General features: G+C 41.8%; 1 protein-coding gene and 1 long non-coding RNA gene across 5 annotated transcripts in view; one reads left to right on the top strand and one right to left on the bottom strand.

Moving 5' to 3' along the window:
• Positions 1–18,057, top strand: part of Rasgef1b (RasGEF domain family member 1B) — a 553,928-nt gene that overhangs the window by 292,277 nt on the left and 243,594 nt on the right. The window lies entirely within an intron of this gene.
• Positions 4,232–10,277, bottom strand: LOC144366737 (uncharacterized). The gene is made up of 2 exons (XR_013425845.1): positions 9,990–10,277; positions 4,232–9,026 (listed from the first exon to the last, which is right to left on the bottom strand). It is a non-coding gene; the product is annotated as an uncharacterized LOC144366737 (long non-coding RNA).

Here is an 18,057-nt window from a genome sequence, read left to right as displayed (position 1 = left end):
CATAGGTTGCTACAGCCTCTTTTAGCTCCTTCACTGATTTGAAATTTAAACCCTGGTAAGTTCGCTGCCCTCCTACCTCAAATACAGGGCATACTTGAGATCCTGTCTCAGGATCCAAACTATCAACTGCGGGGGTTGGGAGTCTCTTAGCATATGGAGGTGGTGCTGTTGATTGGACACTTATGCCCTCTGGTGATAGAGTGCTGTTAGTAGCAGTCTCCTGTAGAGGTGGCGCTGTTGGTTGAACACTTACGCCCTCTGGTGATAGAATGCTGTTAGTAGCAGTCTCCTGTAGAGGCGGTGCTGTTGGTTGGACACTTGCGCTCTCTAATAAAAGGGTCTTATTAGCAGTCACCTGTTTTAACTTTTCCCCTGATAGATTTTTCTGCTCTAAACTTCCTTCCTCTGTCTCACTATCTCGAAAGACCTTCTCTTTTACTTGAATCTTTTCCTCTTTCTGACTAGCTCGAGCTTTTACTTGAATCTTTTCCTCTGTCTGACTAACTTGAGAGACTTCCTCTTCTACTTGAATCAATATGTCTTCTTCTTCCTCTACCTCTGTCTGAACTGAAGGCTTTGGACTAAGCAAACTAGATACCAACGTCCACAATGACAATGTGCCAACTGGCAGAGTCCCTGGGTTGTTCTTTTCTATTCTTTTTAAATCTTCACCATGATGGTTCCATTGTGATATATCTAACAACCCCTCCTTAAAAAGCCATGGGCTATATTCTTGTATTACATCAACATATGCCCTGACTGCTCTTGGTTTTACTGGGAAGCTTCCTTCCTCTAACAATTTACTTAACACTCTTTCGGTTTGTTTTTTACTAATTGCTGATCCCGTATTTCTACTATAATACAACCCAACAAGATGACGCCAAACAAAACCGAGACAGAATCCAATAAAAAGGGAACCACACAAAATCATTATAACAGCCTTTCTATCCTCCTGACATATGCATCCGTCCTTTCTCCCTATCTGTTCCTCAAACGCAAATAGTTTTTCCCCAGATGTGAGTGGTTTTTCTTCCCTCTCACTCATCTCCAGGGACAGGCAAGTTAAAACAAAAATGAAGCAAAACAAAAGAGGAATCTTAGAATGGCTCCCCATCCTCTCGCCCTGCCCTCAGGGGCGAGCAGTTTACTTACCCTCAGTTGCTCCCCGTGCGAGCCACCAAATGCCGAAGTCTGGCTTGGCACAAATCAGGAGCCACTTGTCAAAAGGAAACTAACTTTATTTTTAGAACTACAAACGCCAAACAAAACAGCTCCAGGGAAAAACCCTCAGAGCCCAACTGCCACCACCGGCTTCCACAAGCCTCTCTCCCCCACACCAGCCTTTTCCTCCCACAATCCTCCTCCTCTTGAGGCCGATTGGCTGGGTTGCGTGGGCAGAGCCAAAGAAGTCACCCAATGAGCAGCTCCGTGGAGGAGCCAATCAGCTAGATGTTGCTGGGGCAGCTGTGAGCCAATCATCAGCTGGCAGTCTGAAGGGCAGGGAAACAGCCCAATGAACATCACCGCAGAGGAGCCAATCAGCTAGATGTTGCTGGGGCAGTCTGAAGCTTGCTGGCAGCTGGAAGTTTGCTGGGGCCCCTTTGGCTGTGGCTCTCAACAGGATTGTATAACCAAGGAGAGCTTGTTCTGAGGGAAAGAAGAGCTCAACCAGGTGAAAGAGGATGAGAAGTGCATTGCAGGTAGAGGGAACGGCATATGCAAAGGCCCTGTAGCGACAGGGATCTTGGCGAGAATGATATGGAAGATAGAAATCATCTCTGCTAAAATTGGAATGGGCAGAAGGATTGGTAGATTAGTTTATGTTGGAGGGGTAGGCAGGAGCCAATAATAAAAGGAATTTTCATCAAAGGGGAGGATATGTGCTCATCATTTTCCATGTTAGAATGTGCATACTGTCTTCTTCCTTAGTATAGTACTTTGAAGTCAGACTGCCAGGCTTATATACCAGCTCTCCTACTTACAAGCTTTGTGACCATAAGCAAGTTTATTAACCTGTTTATACCTCAATTGCCTTATCTGTAAAGTGGAAAATGTGTTAGTACCTACTTCATATACTTTTTAGGAAAATTAAGTGAATTAAACGTGTGTGTGTATTTATATGTGTGTATATGTATATTTGTGTGTATATATGTGTATGTATAAAACACATGTGTGAGATAACACAAAGAAGTTTAGAGGTGGAATGATTGTGTTTTAGAACCTTAACCTAGTCAGTAATTAATCTTCTGATAGGGATTAACTAGGTGCTAGCTGGAGGCCCCTAGGGTGTATCTGGAGGAGGGGGGTCATTGGCAGCATGTCTTTAGGGTATGTATTTTGTCATTGTTGAGCAAAGTTCTCTTTCTCTGCTTCTTGGTGGTCACATTCTTACCTGTTTTCCTCTGCCACACTCTTCCACCACGATGTTCTGTCTCACTTTGAGTCCAGAGCAATAAACTAGCTGCCTATGGACGTAAGACCTCTGAAACCATGAGCCTCAAATAAACTTCTCCTCCTATAAAGTTGTTTCATCCTTTGGTCACAGCAGTGAAAAAGCTGAGTGAAACAGTGTATGAGTATGTGTGTCTCTATCTTCTGGAACAATGCCAAGCACTAATTAAGTACCCTATAAATATGGCCTATTGTTGTTATTATTGCATCCTATACGGTAGAGAGCATTACTGTTCAGAAGAAATCCCCTAATTAGTTTATGAATAAGAAATTTACCCTGAATTATATTCAGACCATATAAATGTTTGCATCATGAACAGAGAAAACCTAAAACAAGCTATCGGTCTCATTAGTGTCGTTTACAGATGGAAAATGCCTTTCGCAAGTAAATTACATGGAAAAGGCTTTCTTTTAAAACAGATAAAATTAAAATACCCCTAATTCTGCCCATATATGTACTTGAGGTTTTTGGAAGAGAGTGCATTCTTGATGACTCAGGTGATACTTGGGACTGACGAAGAGAAGAACTTACTTCAGATCTCTTCACAATTTTTTATCATTGATGCCACTTAGAATGCCGTCTTAGAATGGCAGAGCCAGGAGCATTTTGAGAGATTAGCTAGTCATTTGTTCTCATTTAATTGGTTGTTAGTTTCTGCATAAAGTGATCATGTTAGAAAAAAAAAGGATCTGCCAGCTTAAAAATTTAATAGACAAGCAATTAATTTAACTGAGACGCTTCTGTGAAAATCACAAATGCCATCTGCAGCTTCTTTTTGGAAGGTGGTAGTGCATTTCTGCTGAAGGTTTTATTTTATTTTTTAACTCTTTGCAATAAATAAAAGCAATAAGCAGCTTTGCTTGGTGAAAATAGATTTGGTAATATGTGAGTCATCATGCCTTCCATGTGGGCAGTGCTATATTATTAAACAAACAAACTTCTATTGAAAGCTCATTATGCTGAGGCCTAGTGATGGATGCCTATGTGTGATGCCTCATTTAATCCTCACAGTAATTATGGAGTCTTGGGCAGGTCTTGAGTTGCAGGTCTTTGGATCCCATCTCACTCCTCCTCTGCTCTGGCAGGGGGACTGCAGCCTCTCCTATCCACTGGACTGGACATTAGGAGGTGATGGTGGAGATATAGTGTATGGTGGGAAGGAGGCCAGGGCATTTCTCCCTCCTCCTCTGCCTTGGGTTGTATCTTCTCTATGGCTCCAGTTCCCAAGAGACTGGAAGGTCTTGGTTCTTGCTTCTACTTGGTGGCTTCATATCAAGCTTCTGATAACAGTTTCTCCTCCTTGATCTTCCTAGACAAGGGATGATGGAACTTCCTGCTCTGGCTCATGTCTGGATCGACCCATCATCTGATTTGCTGATAGATCCTGTCTCCGATAGAACCAGTTCCCTGCATGACACTCCACGAAATATATTTGAAGTAATTTCTGTGTTCTTGTTTAAACCCTAACCAATACAGAACTTTGTATAATTATACTTGTTTTTTTCTTTTTTTAAATTTATTTATCTTATTATTTCTTACATATATCACAATAGAGGAGTGCATTACATTCATAATTTTTTTTGCAATACAATTCTTAATACACCTTTATACCACAATTTATCAAATCTCTGTTTGTATATAAGGTATGTTGACACCAAATTCATAACTTCATATACCTGGTTTTTAATAGATGAGAATACTGAGGTCTTTCAGGTCCTATCACAATATTACAAATTGCCAATTAAAGTAAATGCCTCAGAATCTGAAGCTTACATATACTTTTTTTTTTTTTTTTACTATTTTACTATGGTGATTGCATAACTCTCTATAAAGGAGAAATCTTATTTATGGGGAAAATCCCTCTTGGATCATCAGTGTTGTGATGGGTTTTGCCATACTCCTGCGTTATAGTTCAACTGGATGGAGGATGCTATAGAGCAGGATGAATCAGATGAATCTAAGGGTCAATATCTAATCTCCACAGACAGAATTTGAGGTCTTCAGGCAGCAGATTAGAAAGATACCTGTTTGTATTAGTCAGTTTTCCATTGATAGAATAAAATGCCCAAGGCTAGGTAATGTATAAAGAAAAGAGGTTTATTTAGCTCACAGTTTTAGAGGCTGAAAGTCCAAGATTGGGTGGCCCCATCTGTTCAGTGTCTGGTGAGGGCCTTGTGACAGATGGCATCATGGTGGGAGCATGTATGAGAGGGAAAGATCACACTGAGAGACAGGAAGCCAGACAGCAAGGAGGGGCCAGTCTTGCTCTTTTATAACTCACTCTAACGGGCTTAGTTAAGTGGGGTACCATGAGACCTGTGCAATCCCTTCCAAGGTCACAGCCCCAATGACCTAATCACCTCCCAATGAACTCCACTTCTTAAAGGTTCCACTGCCTCTTAACATGTTCACAGTGAGGACAAAGGCTTCAATACATGAACACTTACTGGACAGGCCACACTCAAACCATGGCAACCACTGAAGCTCAGTCCTTCAGGAAATCCTCCAGACCACAGAGCTACCCAGTTCTGGCCACTCACCCAGAATGAGTTCCTTTTGTTTCAGTTTGAATAGAAAGTTGAGATCTTTTTATTTCTCACATTGAATTTACTCAGAATTAGGACAGGTTCTCTCTTATATTGTCATTAAGTCTCAAACATAATCAAAGACTCTAGATTTGTACCATAATCTTAGGCTTAATCTTTAGACCCCTTTCAGAGGAATAAATCATAGGCTAAACTGTTAGGGGTCTGAAAATAACTGAAGGAATCTTAGGATGTCATTAATTCACTTGTAGGGAATTTTCTTGTAAAGAGAAAAGGAGGATAATTCTTTATGACTTTTATCTTTGCCCCAGGCTAGTTCTATTCTCCAGGTTCATTTTTTTTTCCTTTATGACGTTTATCTTTTCCTTTTGTATATACTATGTGAACCAAGGAACTTTGTGTCCTATTGGCATTCTAAAAATAAATAAATAAATAAAAATGTGAAACTAACAGTAGAAAAACAGCCTCTGAACCCTCTTCTATTAAATAGATAGATGGGACCAAGTAGCAGACAGGGCTAAAGTCTAGGCTAGATCGAGGGAGGGGCAGGGAGAATGTGTATTATGTGTAGCCACGGAAGCGGCGAGTGACTGAACCACGTGTTTAGAAAAATAAGTTGAAAATTGTGTTGGAAGAGAATCTGGATGGAGGGTGCAATTATGATGTTATTATATATTGTACATAGAGAATACACAATTGGGTGGCTCAGAAAACAATACTCCCCAAATATTACAAATTTTACAAACTGAGGATTAAACTTGCATCACAGAGGAGAACACTCTGAAAATGAAGCACTCTGTCTAAAGCCCAGAGAAACTTTGTCTCAGGGTAGTCTGTTCTCCAGGTTCATTTTTTTTTTCTCTAAAATTCATTTGCACCCTCTCTTGCCTATAACCTTCCTTTCCTCTCCCCCAAGAAGCAGGTTTTTTAAGCCCCAACCCCCTGGCACTTCTTTGAATTTCACATTTGTGTGGCTCCCATGCGCATGTGCATGTCAATAAAGTGATTTTAATGTGGGTGTTGTGGACTTGCTTCTGCATATTCAGTTACTGAACCTTCAGAGGGAAAGTTTGAACTTCCCTATAAAGGCATACAAACCATATGATGGTGTCAAGGAGACAGGTAACAAAGGCTTGCAGGAAGTGACTTTGGAATAGAAGCTACTGGTGGATGCATGAGAAGCTGTAGAGTTAAGACTGACAAGATTTTATTGATTGGGATGGGAGATGAGGGAAGAGAGAGAATATGAGGATAAATCTGAGATCTGAAGCCTTTCTGACTTTTATCTTTTCCTTTTGTACATACTATGTAAACCAAGGAACTTTTTTCCCTATTGTGGATTTTTTATATTCCTCTGGGGGTCTATTTGATACCCACTCCTCCTTTGCTGAGGGAAGAGTACAGCACTTGTCTCCATCTGGGGCGGAAAGGGAGCGCCTGACAGCCGCAAGCCACTAAGCACATGGAGTCTATGGCGTCTAACCTCCATTACTCCTTGCACAAGACTGACCACAAACCATGGGACTTCAGAGGTATCTTTCAATCTCTAGACTGTCCTTCCAGGGTCAGGCCAGGGATGAGGTAATTGCCTGCCTCGGTTTGCCTTGGGTCACAGGTCAGGCCTGAAGGGTTCTCATACCTAGCATACCCCTGCGCTCTGACAGTGTGGCCTGAGGGCAGAACCCACCCGTCTGTACTCTCCCTCTGTCCTTTGCCTCTGTTTCCCTTCTTACCTGCAGGACCTGCTCCTGACACCTGCCAGTCTCCCCAGGCTTTGGAGTCCCAGCACCTCTTATTGCCTGATCCCTTCCTGAATAATTATGTTTGTTTTGTATCTTTTAAAAATTTCATTCTATATTGCATTTTGTTACCCTTTAATCTCTCCAACTGAGCTAGTCTTGTCTGTCAGCAAGAGAATCTCCATGTCCTTGAGGGAAGAAGTATTTCTGCTGGTGGTTATCCTCCGACACACCTTGTGCAGAAGGCACACCTGTGAATAATTGATTTAATGTGGAAAATGCGCCTCCTCTGTCTTCTTCTAGCCATCTTATATACTTAGTTACCTTATTGCTTCCTTCTTCAGCCAATAGATTGCCATCACATATGTGAGCATGCAGTGTAGGTTCTGAATATTAAAGCATTTCTTTCAGGCAAAAGAATAAAACAAACAAACAAAAAATACTGTGACCAGAGAGAGCTCCAGGCATGGTGCTGAGGAAAAGAGAAAGAAAGGAAAACGCATTTAGAAACATAGTTGTTCTTCAACCTGGATGAACTGGTTTGCTGGAAGTTACCATAAAGCAAAGCTGTTCAGAACAATTATCAGTCCATCGTCAGATATGGCAGGCATGTCTTTCTCAGAACAGCAAAGCGTAGGAAGTGACAAAGGCCAAGATATTCTTGGTGGGCCATTTGAATCAAAGGTGTTTTCTGCTTTAAGAACCTTGGCTTCTCCATCAGTACAGAGACCAGCAGGTAGTGATTGAGTAACTACAACTTATTGAGCCAGGAATGTAATGTCAACTTATACCTCTGTGTTGAATTTTCCACCACAAATATAGACGCAGGTGTTTCAATTCCAGTACAAACATAATGAAACTGATATCTAGAGAATTAAGTAATTTAATATGACTAGGTCACTTTCTCCAAGAAACCTTCCCTAACTTCATGATGGGTTAAGGGATGCTCCATCTCCTAGAGTAACCTATGGATATTTTAAGCTTAACCTCTATACATTAATTTTTAATATTTTTTAGTTGTACATCGACACATAGTATCTTTACTTATTTTTATGTGCTGAGGATCAAACCCAGTACCTCACACATTGGAGGGAAGCACTTTACCACTGAGCTAGAGCTCCAGTCCTCTATACATTATTTTATATCAGAAACATGATAACAAGGTGATCTGTTTCATATATCTACCTCCCTGATTAAGTCCAGTGGCTTTTTTTTTCTATGTATATTGACAATGCCATTTTCATACATGTCCTGGACCTTGGGATTTTAAAACATAGGGTGCCCTTTAGTCAGTGGGAATATTTACGTGGCCAGGGTTACTGGTATATCCTCACTCTTTATGGAAGAAAGCATTTCCTTCTTTGCTCACTTTCTTCCAAATTGACTGAAGGCCTTGTGCATGCTGAGCACAAACTCTACCAGGGAGCTACATCCCCGGCCCTTAGAAAGTTTTCTTACAAAACATCTACCTCATTGCATTTCAGGGGCAGGGGAGTCTGTTTCCAGAAATTAACATCAAAAGAGGATAGCTTGTGGTGTAATTGCTCCCTGGCAAAAGGTTACCACGGATGCTGGAGAACTTTCATGGTTAATTTTGTAGAGCTGTGGCTAATGGGACCAATCACCATGCCGTGGAGATTCCTCAAGCTGATTGAGTGTCAAGAAGGGAAGCGGGTCATGGGCTGTGAACCCTGGATGCTGAGTAGTTCTTGGCAAAGAGAAAGCAGTCAAATGTGACTCAGTCAGCTATGGGTGGAGTTGGCCTTGGCCGTCTCAGCTGAGCTGACATCAGCAGCATTTGACTGACATCAGTGCAGACAGCCAGCCACCAGCCAAGGACAACCAGGGTTTGTGTTAGAAATATCTGTTAGAGGGCACCAAATAGTAATAGTGAGCCATCTTTTGCCATCCAAAGAGAAGCTCTCTGACTTTTCCTGGATGGTACAGAGCATCCAAGGCCCACACCAGTGCTCTCTCCTTAGACCACACAGAAAAGGGAGATTTTCAAGAAGTTGTACACTCAGGTTAGGATCAAGCTGACACTTGGACGGCTTGCTTCTTCAAAGCACAAAAAGTCTTTGAGGTATTCGGGAACGGCGGTGATTTGACACAGCAGCATATCATTCTTCCTAGATGTGGTTCTTGTAGATTAGGCCAGAGAAATATTTCAGCAGTTCAGTCATCACACATGTGCTGATCTTTGTTGATGTATAAGAAACAACCATGATGCATGCCTGAGAGAGGTTTCACTGGAGATCCCGGTAAGATCCCAGGTAAGCAACGCTGTGCCTTTCAAACCAGAAGCAACAGTGCATAATTAAAGCGTAACCATCTTCAAAATAATTTTTAAAAGATAACAGCTCACATTTGCTAAACACTTCACTTATTGAAAACATGGTGGTAAATCCTATCTCATTTGATCACAGCTACTTCTGCAAAACTTAAGAGGCAGGTGTAGTCACTCATTTTGCAGAGGAAGAGGAGCTGAAGGTTTTCCCAAGATTTTATTTACGATGAAAAGAAGTCTGGTTCACACAGTAGTTACTGTAGAACTAGCACTAGAATCTTAACACTTTAACCAATGTTTTCAGGTGATAAAGCTCATGATGTATTATCTGAAATTTTGAATTCCAAACAACCATGTAAAGTTTTTTTTTGTTTTGTTTTTAATTTCTTTTCCTATCTCATTTGGAGGCAAAACTACCTGTTCTTGGTGGCTTTTGGCAACATTCTGTTTTGAGATGATCTAGATTTCTTCTCTAGGGAGAATATCCATTTGTTTCATTGCAGGCATTTTTAATGTGCTCCAGTTACAGAATGCAGCCTCAGACATTATATTTGTTATATGAGCCATATTGTCATTCTAAACTCCAAAAATTTCTATATTCAAAAGCACAGAACAGAAGCATTTTAGGCAGTAACTGTAAGCCTGGAGTAGATTGCCTGTGTCTCTGATAGTCAGGAGAGGAGGTGTTTATGTCAATCAGATATTCTGGTTAACAGTCTCTGTAGGTACCATGCGTGTATTGCTAATGCTGAACAAATTAGACCTTAAAGAAATATACTTCATATCAACCCAGCAGTTGTTGAGAGGGTTAAATAGGATAATTCAGGTAAATCATTTGGCACAGTGTCTGGTTCATAGGGTACATTCTGTAACTAGCATGTTACTTTCTTTCTTAATAAGTATCCCCATCTTACAAATGAGGAAATGTAATAGTCAGAGAGGTTAAGTAACTTGCCCAAACTCACACAGTTAGTGCATGTCATTGCCAGGACTGGACATTCAGACTGTCTCTCTCACACAAAGCATATGTGTAACCACTAGGATAGAGGTGATTCTTGGACCTTCAGGGGGCTCCAGAAATCCTTCCAGATCATCATTATGAAAATTAATTACTGAATCATTGGACTGTAGCATGTGGAAGTGCTGTTTAATAGCCTGCTGATTAAGCCAGGTTTTGTTGGCTACAGAGAGAGAGAAAGGGAGAGGGAGGAATGGGAAAAGAAAGAGAAGGAAGAAGGATTAAATTACTAGAAAATCTCTTACCAATTAAAAAGTTGGAATGACTTTATGGAGCAAGTGAGAAACCTCTTTTCCCAGGAAATAGTATAAATATGGTCCCTCCCATGGATAAAGTCTTTCCAGAAATCATAGCAAAGAAAAGTCACTCCCAGGGCTTTTTCCAAAATTCTGTGGTCAGGCTAAAGAAACCTAGTGTGGGGGATGGTGGGTAATTTTGTGTCCTGATAATGAGAATTCCCCCCCCCCCTCCACCCGGCTCCCAGCGCCCCTAACACCACCTTCTCCCTTTCCTTGCTTTGAATCTAGCTGCATTGCCGCCAGCACTTGCCCGATCTGAGCCTGGAGAAGGTGGATGCGCTGCAGGAGGGAAGGGCTGGGGTGAGGGAGCCTGAGACACAGAGAGGAGCTAAGAGGAGAGCATCGCGGGCCTCCCAGATTGCCCCTCATCCCGCAGCTCCCTTCCTGACCTAGCTCCCTTCCCAGATGGCGAGAGGAGCTCTCCAGCGCCTGGTGCCATGGTCCGTCAGGACAAGCCCGCCAGAAAGGAGCCCCTCTGCGCTAAACCAGAGATTAAGAGCGCCTGGTGCGCTAGCGTCCTCCGCAGCTGCTCCCACCCTGGTGTGGTGAGGCCTCCGCGTGCGTCTGGCTTTATTTGCTCTTTGGGGCGCGGCACTTGAAAGATGCCCCCTCCCCCAGACTCCTTGACATTTGTCCAGAGATTAATTGGGCTAATCCCTTTCTTGGAAGAATAGGCTGGAGAGGATGTGTTTGGGGAGGGTGAGGAGGCAGGCGGGGATTGGAGAGGCAAGCATTAATGAAGGCGCTGGGGCTTGCTGGACCCTTTGAAGGAAGAAAAGAGCAAATTTCTCTGCTGTTCTGGACAAGGCTGACAGGTGGGCAGGGAGACTGCGGCTCCTCTGTTCTGCCCGGCTTTGCCAGAAGGTCTGTGTGCACGAGCAGTAACGACTCTTGACAGCACCAGCTGTCACTCAGGGAGGGAGCACTCCCAGGACACCTTGGCCTGCCATTCTGTCTCTGGCACTGAGGGCAGAAGTGAGAGCCCCAAGACAAGCCGTCCTCACAGGGGAAGGCACACATTGCTCCAATACTTGTCTGGGATATTTAAAAAACAAACAACAACAACATCTCCCCCACTTCTATTTTGTTCTAAATAGACAGTTTATCATTTTATATTTTTGTTCGAGACAAGGTACAGAACCATGGGCCGTCTTTTTGTAGGCTGTATTCAGCCATTCATGTTTTGGAAGGGGACACAAACCTCTTCACTTATTCTCTAATAAGAATTGCATTTATTGGGCTGGGGATGCAGCTTAGTGGTAGAGTGCTTGCCTAGCATGGGTCTTGTGACCCTGGTTTGAACCCCACACACAGACACACACACACACACACACACACACACACACACACACACACACAGACACACACACAAACGGCATTTATTTATAATAGTTTATTATATGCCAAGATCTAAATATTTCCCATGTATTAATTTCTTCTTCCTAGCAACCCATATGAGATAGGTGCCAATATAGTCTCCACTGTACAGTGTTAGTAACTGACTAAGGTCATTTGTAAATGGTGGCACCAAGATTCACACTCAGGCACTCAGTTTGTAGCCCTGCCCTCACTCAGCAGGCTACTGGGCTGCGTTGCTAGCAGAGAGAAGGGAATAAGCACTTTGCCTGGGCTAGTCCCAGGATTGAATATGACTGAAGTGAAAATGAAAAGTTAATTGAAGATCCTGCATCCCAGGGGAACTGAGTATAAAGAGCCACAGTAATACTTTGAGATCCCTGGGAACCTCTGAAAGATATGTGCCTAATTTTACTATAGGTGAAAAATTTCCTCCAGCTAACAAGATTCCATTCCTGTGCTGTTTCTGTATAAATTACAGCAGGCAATGGCATAAGAAAGATGAAAGACTGGTGGTTAATCACATGAATTTAGAATGGGATTTATATTTGATGCCTGTTATAAAAACTATTAATGATGAGGAGTTTGCCAAGTATCACCGAAAAGGTGAAAAGAAACCTGCCAAAGTATGAATATCTGTTTATTCCCCATCAGAGGTAAGATAAGTAGGTCACAGAAATTGCTTTGGAAGGAAACTTAAATGACAAATTCTAATGTCAGAACAATGATTAGAGGGTTTGAGGCACGTTTTTGCAGTCTGTGAGCACAATGAGAAATCTTTGACTTGGGAACATTCATCTGACTTAATTCTGCTTATTCCTTCTATGTAACCACTGTCCACAAGTAGGAAGCTCTTTCTTCCTGACATTTATCCTCTTGACCCATATGAGTAGCAGCACTGATCTGTGTACTACCTATGGTGTCCAGAGTGATGCCTTCCACACTGCATCCTATTACTCTCCAGCATCAGGAGCTGGAGATGGTGAAAGGAAGGAAGAGAAACTTCACTCCTCTGCCCTGGTCCCAGCCCCTTTCCCACCTTGTTTTGCTGCAAGATTATTTTGTCATGCCCAGCACCAGTCTCTGGCCACAGAAAGGAAAGGGGAGCAGATGAAGAAGGTAGGCATTCTTGTTTCCTAATTCCTTATTCTGGATCCTTCTCCCAGTTGAGCCACAACCCCCGCCCCCTCTCACCTCTATCTCTGCTTCTCATTCCACGCAGATCCTCACTGCTCACCACTATTGGATCCTTACAACAAAATATAACTTTGCATTGAACTCCACAGTTTGACAAATCTCAGGTGGCAGTTCTTCCTGTGTACTCAGAGAGGGTTTCTTCAGTATTTGACACCAGTATGGGGTGACAGTTGAGAGTCCATTACAGAACTCTCCAGAAAAAAAACCTTGAAGCTACAGTTTGTCAGGAGACACCCTATTCCAAAACAAAGAATTCCAAATAAACTTGAAATAGTCTGTTTTTATAATTTGGCATTCATTAGCAAAATCTTTGTTTTTCTACATATGGAGTTTTCGTTTTCTGATAAAATGCTCAATGGTTTTCAAGTTGTACCACTTTTGCATGAAGATCAACATCTTATACCAAATAATGTCATCTATATCCATTTGACTTTATTTTAACATAGCTGACAGGATATTAGACCATATTGATAGATGACAGGAAATTAGACCATATTGCCCCTTCTTCTTACTACTCTGGTGCCTTGGACACGTACTGCACTGCATGTGCCACTAAAGCTGTGCTAAGTCCTACATTCACCTGCCTTTGTTTCTCACCAGACTGTTAGCTTTCCATTACATGCACCATGTTTTAACTTAGTTTGAATCTTCTACTCTTACCCTGTCCAATCCATTCCCTACAAAGCAGCTGATAAGATTGTGTCATTTTTTTTTTCTTGCTCAAAACCCTTCAAAGTCTTCCTATTGCCCAACTATGCATACCTGACCAGGGCTCACTACCCCTGCAGCCTCTGGCTCCTGTTTGCTTTCAGCCTGGCTCCAGGTCCACTGGCCTCTGCTCAATGCCCAGGACTCTGTTGCCTCAGGTCCTTGGAGCTTGCTCTTCTCTCTGTCTTGAATGCTCTTCACCCGCCTTTTGCATGGTCAACTCCTTGTTATGCCTCAAGTGTTAAAGGCTTAAATGTCACCTTTAATGTCAGAGAGACCTTTCCCTGAACACAACATCTGAAGTGAATCTGTTCTGTTATTTTCTATCTCTGGAACCTGTTTAATCCCTTTATATGACACATCTCCATCAGTAAGTGCTTTCTTTATCGACTTTTGGGGGGCTCTCAATTAGGCATCATGAGGACAGAGTCCTCATCTGTTTGTTCACAGCTGTATCTTTAGCACAAAAAGTGGAATTTAGCATGGATCTGTTCTGCATATATTATGTCGGAGTAAATGAGTACAGAAATAAACAATGAACAACACAGAGATGTTCTCTCAGTCATTAGCCAATAGGAATTATGTATAAAGATTCTACCCATGGTTTATAACTTTTGTGTTTACCCAAGTGGATGGTGCAACCCCTCACACTTGTGAGCACACAAGGTATGAAAAGTAAGGCAGGCCTTATTTATCAGAGTTGTACAGAGAGCAGAGGTGATGTCCAAGGGGCCTACATGACACCATGTGCCCTGCTGCTCAGGCCCAGTCTGCTCACCTCCTCCTGTTGAACCTGGGATCTTCTCCGAACCAGAGATGCCTTTTGATACTCTCAAGTACTAGCAAAATGAATTTGGGAGATGATCATTCACAGCTCTTTAAACAGCGTATCTGCCTCCATAAGAAGCTTTCAAATAAATGGGGGTGGATAACTGGGATGTAGCCCCTAATAAGGCTCTTACTTGTGACAGCATCATGACAGCCTTCAGGAGTTGGCCACCTTCAGAAAGAGATTATTTGCATTGTCATATCAAAAGTCCTAGGTTTCTCTTTTAAGCTTAATCTCAGCATCAAGAAGCAAGTGAGCAAGTGAGTCTTCACCAACTCTACAAGCATTGTTTTTGGTTCAAGCCTGACAATTCCTAAATTCATTTTATAGGAAAGATGACCAAGGTCCAAACAGACTAGGAGGTGTCTGCTTCTGTTGCCCTTTGGTTTGTGCAGTAAGGCTATGGGACAACTGTGAGAAATAACTCCTCTAAAACATTGTTAAATCAATCATTGGAAATGTATTATTTAGACCAAGATGCTATTTTGTTTTAAATTTAATAATTTGTTTCTATTTACAACGCACACTAGAATTTCCAGTGTGGTATTTTGCTTATGATCCTCTAGTACTACATTAATGATAACCAACATGAACTCAAAATGGAAAATGGCAGGGATTTTTCCAATAATATTCAGGGAAATTTTATTTTATCTCTGTATTAGCAGTTCTTTTGAGACTGAGAAGTAATTTCCTAAATTATGGCCTAAGGTGATAATCTCCTAAATACAGTGAAAAGACTGGAGTCCTTGTTTTGTTTATTGTCTTTGAATTATTTATAGATTTAAAGGCACCCCACCAAGCATTGACTCATCTGCCAGGTGCATTGGGCCTCAATGAGTTGGAAATGAAATGTGGGGTCCCAAACAGGGGAAGGGATGAAAACAGCATTCACTGTTTATTTGCTCACAGATGTTCACATAATAGAAGCTGAAATTTAAGAAGTAGCTTCTCTCACTTTGTATTTGACAAGAGACAAAGAAAGACAGTTGTGTGCAAGTCGTCGGAAGGCAAGGGGTAATGAACCTCTAAGAGCCACAAATGCCCACGTTTACCAATCCTGGAGGGAGAATCCCCTTGACAAGGGAATGATTTTCATTCCCAGAAACGCAAGACTAGGGCATCTGGCTCTTGATGAATCCTCAGCAAGTGACTTTTACATGAGGAAGGGACTAGGACTCGATCCTGGATGGTGACTCAGAGACCTGGCCATTGATTTCTCTCCTCTCCCAGTACCCTGAGGAGCTGTAAGAAAATCATTATGCAGTGCCAGGGTCATGACAATGACAACTCCTGACATCAGCCACATACCCTCTCCCCAGCCTGTGTCAGTGCAGTCCATTTGGGTCTGTGCATACCACAGTGACCTGTCACCTGGCAGTCTTGAGTTCTCAGTTTGTCATGCAAGCAAAGGTGGGACAATGTGAATGAAAGAAACATTTGCTGTGACGGTAAGGGTTTGGCTTTCTAGGCTAGAAGTTCAAAAGTGTGTTGTTTCTTTCTGTGTATGGTGTTCCTGAAATTATTGTCAATGACCAAATGGCAAGTGGCATCTGAATTATGATTTTCCAGGTCTGAAAAAGCTAGATTTCATTCAATTGGCTTGCTGAGTCAAAGGTTAAGATGCTTTTCTGTATATTATGGTTTTTCTAAAAATTAGAGTTAATGACATTTTAAATTACTGTGACTCTGAGTTCTGATATTGGGAAATCTCTCCCTTCTCCCTTGCCCTCACAGTCAGTGTTCATCTCTGTTGAAGCTACAGAGCATTCAGGACCATGACAGCTTTTCCAGAACAACAGATGGTATTTTTCTGATATCGTTAGGTCTCTTATATTCATCTACATGAAACTTAACAGACACACACACACACACACACACACACACACACACATATGTAACTTAAATCTTATTCCTCACTTTCTCTAAAATTTTAACTCTCTGATTAATAACAAGAAGATAGGCTAGCTGCTGTGTGAAACAATCCCCACAATTCAGTGGTTTAACACCATAAAAAATTTATTTCTTGTCCAGATGGGAAGAGTGAGACCCAGATTCCTTGCATCTTCTGGATATACCCTTTCATAGATCCTTGATGTCTTGTTCACAGATGGGAAAGGGAGTGACTTTTATGAATTGAGTTGTGTGTGTCAGGCATGGAGGAATCCACATAATTTTATTGCCTAGAATTTGGTCATCCAACCACGCCCAGTATGAGAGAAGCTAAAAGTAGTTTAGGAATCATGGCCCCAGGGAAAAGAGAATGTATGTATTGGTAAATAATATTAACAGTATTTGCCATATCAAAAAAACTGAAAAAAGGGAGAGTTAGGAGACTTCAAACTGTTAGACATCTTGTAAACTCAAACCTAGCCAGGTGCATATGCTTTTGGAACATTGGCAGCAAGATCAGAGTACAGAGTGAACCCTGAGTGGCGAGGCTGAGTGCTTGCGGGCACGCCATCAGCATCATCTTCCACAAGAGCTTTATCTGGAGTAGCCTGGGGAGTGTCTGATGCTGATCTGTACAGGAGCCAGCACAGATGTGGGCCACCATGTGATGCCTGCCTGATCATGTTTCTGATGGAAATCATTCAGTTTAGTTTGTAGCTATATTATTTCATAATGTTGGACAAATTTGTTGTATAGTCAGTAGTTGATGATAGGTTAATTTAGGATTTTCTTTTCACTTTTTATTTCTTCAGAGATTTCAGAGTTAATGATAGATTCACTTGTAGAGTTAAGAAAACCAATCCTAATAATCTGCCTCCATCATGTTTAATCAAGATTGTAAGGATGCTCTGTGTTACTTTACCTTTGACCAAACTTGAACTATTGGGAAATCTGGGTTATAGAATACTAGATCATCTGTCATTTATTGTATATTAAAATGATCTGTATTACAAATCTTTTTTTCCTCAAGCACTGGGACTTGTTTTGTGCATATTGTGCACCTGAACCACTGTCTCTGACCTAGTGGGCCTCAGTAGATGGTCACCACAGTGGTTCTCAAAGTGGTCCCTTGGGACCAGGTACATCAGCATTCCATGAGAATCTATTAAAATGCAAACTCTTGGGCCTACCACACACCTACTGAATCAAGAACTCTGTACCCAAAGGATTTAAAAACAGCATACGGCATCCTAAAAAAAAAAAAAATTGGGGGCTGGGGATGTGGCTCAAGTGGTAACGCGCTAGCCTGGCATGTGCGGGGCGCTGGGTTCGATCCTCTGAAAACTGAAAACAAATATTAAAAAATCTCTCTCTCTCTCTCTCTCTCTCTCTCTATCTATCTATCTCTTTCTCTCTCTCTTAAAAAAAAAAAACAGCATACTTCAGTGATACAGTCGCATCAATGTTTATAGCAGCTCAATTCACAGTAGCTAAATCAGGAGCCAACCTAGATGTCCTTCAATAGATGAATGGATAAAGAAACTGTGGTGTATATACACACTGGAATTTTACTCATCATTAAAAGAGAATAAAACCATGGCATTTGCAGGTAAATGGATGAAGTTGAAGACTATCGTGCTAAGTGAAGTAAGCCAATTCTAAAAAACCGAAGGCCAAAAGTTTTATTGATAAGTGGATGCAGATCTATAATGAGAGCAGGGAGCCTGGGAGGAATG

The sequence above is a fragment of the Ictidomys tridecemlineatus genome, chromosome 9, assembly GCF_052094955.1.
Source record: "Ictidomys tridecemlineatus isolate mIctTri1 chromosome 9, mIctTri1.hap1, whole genome shotgun sequence".
Lineage (NCBI taxonomy): Eukaryota > Metazoa > Chordata > Mammalia > Rodentia > Sciuridae > Ictidomys > Ictidomys tridecemlineatus.
This window is presented reverse-complemented; position numbering and strand designations above follow the sequence as displayed.